This window comes from Macrotis lagotis, chromosome X (assembly GCF_037893015.1).
Source record: "Macrotis lagotis isolate mMagLag1 chromosome X, bilby.v1.9.chrom.fasta, whole genome shotgun sequence".
Classification (NCBI taxonomy): domain Eukaryota; kingdom Metazoa; phylum Chordata; class Mammalia; order Peramelemorphia; family Peramelidae; genus Macrotis; species Macrotis lagotis.
The window spans coordinates 226,325,060-226,331,010 of record NC_133666.1 but is presented as its reverse complement, the minus strand read 5'-3'; the positions used below and the strand labels follow the sequence as shown (position 1 = coordinate 226,331,010).

General features: G+C 33.8%; 1 pseudogene; it reads right to left on the bottom strand.

Moving 5' to 3' along the window:
* Positions 1-2,671: 2,671 nt before the first annotated feature.
* LOC141501432 (ATP synthase F(1) complex subunit gamma, mitochondrial-like) lies at positions 2,672-3,591 on the bottom strand (annotated as a pseudogene).
* Positions 3,592-5,951: the final 2,360 nt, after the last annotated feature.

Genomic DNA, 5,951 nt, shown 5'->3' with positions numbered 1-5,951 from the left:
GAACTTATCAGCAGCATTCAAAATTTGATGATGTAGGCATCTATTTTTCTTACTGTTAATGGTTAGGTCAAAATGAGGGGGAAGAGAATTGACCCCTAATCTTTCATCTCAATCTCAGAGGGTGTATTAAGTGCACAATCATCTGTGAACAAAAAGTCACACATGAACACTCCCTCCACTTTAGTATCGGCTTATTTCCTGTCAGTGTGATAATCAACCTTGAAATAATTTTTATCCTCTTTGAAGGTGTCTGACAACATCACTGAAAACATCATGGTAAAGAACATAGAAGCAAACACAAAGTTCTTTCATTTCATCAGTGACCAGAAAAGTATGAAAATTTTATCCGTTATGCTGAAAACCATGCAAGCATACCATCATGAAACCAGCATACAATAATGATGAACTTCTCTGGACAATACAATTTCTCCATTATCTTTCATAGGTCCTTGGAACTACAATATCAAAAACCTCAGGAAGATCAATGAATATTGAATGCAGACCTCTATTCTGCTCTTGGCATTTGTCCTGGAGTTGTCTGGCTGCAAACACCATGTCAACCATTTTTTGACCCTTCCTGAAACCACACTGACTTCAGTATATGACAGTCTTCAAGGTGAAGGATAACTGTCTAAAGAGGACTGTGACAAGAATCTTATCAGCAATGACCAAGAGAGAGACCCACCCTAAGACTATTGCAGGATATCCCATTCTTTTGTATTGATGAACAATGAAGGCATTTTGATCACCTGGAAATAACCTCCTCTTGATATATACAATCCAGAAGATTTCTACTAATTTTTGTTAAGACTTATAACTAGAACAAAATCAACACCAGGCACTTTGCCACACAGTAAGATCCCTCAAAACCTCTTCTTCAGTTGGAAGTGTGGTCAGAGAGGGATGAATTTCACCCTGGGATATGGTCAATGACTTCAACATTAATTGATAATAGACTGTTAAGAACACTGTGGAAGTGCTTAGTTAATCATTTCAGGGTCATATTCTTATCACTGATCAATATAACTCCATTAGCCCTTACCAGTTGAGGTGTACCAAAGGCTTCAAGGCATAGTAAAAATACTTTGGATTGTTACTATCAGTGTAAAACTTTATTTCCTCTGCCTTAATTCTGAGCCAAGAATTCTGCATTTCTCCAAACTGTCATTACACTCTAATTCTGATGCAATAAAATGCTGCCCTCTTGGAGATGGAGGGACTATTCTAGTGGTAGATTCTGGAGAGCCATAATTCTTCATTTAGGCTTTCCGAAATTGCCCATCATTTTCATCAAACCATTCCTGATATTTGTGAGATTTGCAATCTAGATAGATGCAAGTGTCAATTGTACTGTTAAAAGTCAGTCATTCACTCCTTTTGGTAGGTATATAAGTTTATTGAGTAAATTAGTTTTGATTCCAAAATATACTCCAACTTTTTGGTACTCCCCATCATTATGACCACATAGAACTATAGTGCATCCAGCTCCAAAATCAGTAAGCTGACCGTCATTTTTCATTTGCCAGTCCTTTTTTCACTCAGGGCCTCTGTTTGAATAAGATACCTAAGTTTCCTAGCAAAACTGGTTATTTGTGTTTCAGGTCTATGGATTTCTTGTAGTATATAAACAAGAATACCAAAGAAGAATCATCTTCACAAAAGGTTTTGTATTTGCTTTTGCTTTTTAACCACAGATTTTTTTTAACCACATGAATCCCCACCTGCCATTGTAAGCAGATTAGGGTTAGGTCAGGTGAAGCAAACATTTTTAGGGTACTTATTCTAGTCCTTCTTCAGGATAGAAGCTAAGCAGTGTAATCCTTAAGCAAGTTACTGAGATAACCAGGTGCCTGCCAAGTCTCACCATTACTTCAGTTCAGTGAAAAGATGACCCTATGGTCTATGTTTCCTTTGGGCTGAGCTGTGACTACAAGCTCCCAGTGTATATCTGTCTGCTTCTTCATCATTAATTCATAGATGCATGTCTTCAGATAGGTAAAATAGTACAATTTTAAAATGTGAAATGATAAAATTATTGAATAGTAAGATAATGAAATGATAAAATGACCCAATTATTAAATAGCAAAATAGTGAAACAGTAAAATGGTATGGACAGTGCCTTTTGACAAGTATGCATTGGATTTAAGTGAGTCCATTATAGAGTGCCCTCAATAGAGAATTATTTTATATAGTTTAAGTGAATTTTAGAAAATGCAATCTGTACCAGCTGAGATAAAACTGAGTACAAGAGCTTATATTATTCAATTAGCTTGCAAATGTTTAAGTATTTATGAATTTCCTTTAGACTATTTCCATTTTTACTGACTCTCTCTCTCTCTCTCTCTCTCTCTCTCTCTCTCTCTCTCTTCATTTTCCTTTGCTTCTCCTCTTCTTCTCTTTACCTCTCACAAGATCTTGAACATTTTGACTCCATTTTTGGCTGACATCCAGAATTCTCACTGCTTTCTTTGACTTCAGGTTAAAATTCCTTAGCTAAAAGTTATCTGAATCCATTATGTGTGTCATTGTCCTAATTTTTTCCATATAATTTGTTTATTATAAGATAATTTACAAATATTTTGTCATCCTTGTACACAATGAACCTTGCACATAATAAGAATTCTTCTGACAAATCAAGGTAGGCTAAAATAATTAGCTTGCTTCATATTTCATTTCTTTATCTCTTGAATTTGAATAAAACTTGGATCCATTAGTTGAGAGCTGCAGCACCAGAGATGATTTCAATCAACTCCTTTGTGATGACTGCTTGGTGAGTACAGTTAAATGTCAAAGTCAAATTACCAATCATCTCAGAGGCATTCTTCTGCCATTGTCCATAGCTGTCATTCTTGCACTCTGCTCAATGGTGGTAAATTCCTTTAGAGTGTAGTAGATGATGTTTGCCAGACTATACTCTTGATAGTTTTGCAACACATCAGCATCAATGTCATCATAAATACTCATACTCTAAGCACTTGCAATGGTATTTAGGGAAAAGATAGGTTTTTCTTCTGTCTTATAAGAGATAACTGACCAAAATCAATAGATCCTTCATCAAACTCATATCCTGAATTTAGTAGTTCAAGGGCAATGATAGATGCACCTCCAAAGGAAGGGAATTTCCTCCCCACTTCTTTAAATGTCACCAAAAAGTGGTCAGAGTCCTATTAAGTTTGCCTCTGATTTTGTCACCAACTCCAACAATCATAACTTCCTTTCCAGCTGCTGTGAGAGTAGCAACCTCATTTTTTATTAGTTTAGCAATTGAACAATGTATAGCACCACAAAGGCTTCGATCTGAGGATACACCAATAATGAGGTATTTCTTCATGTCTTCTGCAGCCTCAATATCAGTTTTTTCATTAAGAGCCAAAGATCCAAGTCCATATATTCTGACTGGTTTCAGCTCTCTCTCAGATCAAGCATATTTTGCAGCTGTCACCATTTTCATAGACTGGTTATTTTCTGGATGTTTTTGATTGACTTAAATCTTCTGGTAATATCTTTTAAAGTTGCCATATTTCTGACTTGGATCCATTGTGGCTGCAAAGTCCAGGTGGAGGACCCGGTGAGAGCAGCTCGACAGAACATGGTGGGACTGACCCTGCTAAAGGATGGGCAGATGTACTTCACTGCACACCTCTCCTAATTTTTCTAATGATCCCATCCTTTGGTTTTAAGTTCTTGATCTCTGGCTCAGACAATTTTCAGTCAGCAAAGATTATAACTTTGACCAGAACACCTTTAGCAATACTCAAAAATCTTTTCTTCCCTTTATTTTCACTTCTGTTTCTGTTTGGAAGTTTTGCTAAGAGCCTGAATAACCTATTTTTTCTCTTAAATTCCTGTAGCTCTTCCTGTAATCAGAAGTTTCCTTTTGAAATCCAATAGACATCTAAAAGGTCCATCTTTCTTTCCATTTCTTTCCCTAGCATTACCACTCCATGGCATTACCTAAAAGTGCTTCTGCTCCTCAGCATCCTCCCCACTCCCACCTCATTACTAAACTAAATATTTTAGAACACTAGAGTTTTTTAAGGAAGATATTCCTTTCATCCATAAATAGTCATTTTAATTCTGAAAATATTAAAGCATGATAGAAATCTTGTATATAATTATACTTCAGGTCCTCCAACTAGGATGAACATGCCCAAATATAAAAATGTTTTTTTTTTTATTTAAAGTTCCAAATTCTTGGTTTTTCACTGGTTTTTCACCTACTCATTGAAAAGGAAAGAAATATAATATTTACTATATATAATGTATGTTTTATTTTTATATATATTATATAAAATGTATTTCATATATAGATTTGAATATATATATAAATCATTTCCATATTATTCATGTTCTGAGATTCAAAGAAAAAGAAAAAACTCATCAACTGCATCCAAGGTTCAATGACAATCATCTTTACTTTTGTCTTGACACTGAAGTTTTATGAGACAGTAAGAGAAAATGAGGTTGACGAGTTTGTGCAACTCTGCCTCACTTAAATCCAATGTATTCAAAAGGCATTACCCATGCCATTTTAATGTTTTGTTATTTTACTATTTAACAATTTTACCATTTTATCATTTCATTATTTTACTATTCAACAATTTTGTCATTTTACTTTGTTACTATTTTTAAGCTCTTACTGTTTTACTTACCTCATTTCCCTAATGTGATGATTGTCTACCACAGCAACTATACCTATCAGTTCTCTATCTGGAGGTGAACAGCATTTTTCATCATCATATGCTTGAAATTGCAGCAGATTCTTGTATTGATCAGAACGACTACATCTTCCACATTTGATTATCTTCACATTATTTCTGTTCCTGTGTAAATTTTTCTATTCTCCTGGTTCTGCTCACTTCATTTTGCATCAATTCACTTGTCTCCAGATTTTTCTGAAACTATCCCCTTCATTATATCTTACAACACAATAAGATTCCATCATATTCATATATTTTTTAACCATTGCTCAATTGATGGACATCATCTCACCTCCTAATTTTTACCACCACAAAAAGTACTGTAGTAATTTTACACATATTGTTATTTTCCCTTTCTTTTATCAAATTAGAATATGAACCAGTTACAAATTGCAATACAAAATGGTTGAACTGCTTCACAACTCCAACAACAGTATATTAGTGTACTTATTTTCCCACATTCACTCCACCGTTTATCATTTTATTTTTTTTTTCATCTTAGTCAATCTAATAATTGTGAGCTGGTAATTCAGATTTATTTTAATTTGAATTTTTCTAATTTTATTTTTATGGATCATTTTTTCATATGACTTTTAGTAGTTTTGATTTTTTCTTCACAGAATTGCCTTTTATGTCCCATTTATCAATTGGAAAAATGACTCAGTTCATTATATATTTAAGAAATGAGACCTTTATCCAAGAAACTTGCTGAAAAGATTTTTTTTCACCAGTTTTATGCTTTACTTTTTTTCTTTTTAATTTTAATAGCAGTAGTTTTGCTTGTGCAAAGCATTTTTAATTCAAAGTAGTCAAAATTATCTATTTTACAACCTGTAAATTTCTTCTATCTCTTGTTTGGTCTTGAACTGTTCCCCTATCCATAGATTTAACAGATAAATTCTTCATGCTTCACAATTTTGCTTTTATCATGCTTTATACCTTAATCATGTATCCAATTTGAGTTTATCTTGGTAAATGGTATGAAAAATTGGTCTATAGAAAGTTTATAGTTTTCCTTAGCAACTTTTGTCAAATAGTGGATACTTGCTCCCATTATTGGGATCTTAGTATTTATCAAAAATGTGGTTACTGTGCATACGTACTTCTAAATATAGTATGCCAACTTACTTCATTGAACAATCATCCTGTTTTTTAATGCATCACGAAATTGTTTTTAAGAGTACAACCTTGTAATATAGATTGCAATATTGATAGGGTTCTAATAGGATCCCTTGCCATTTTTTGGTTAAT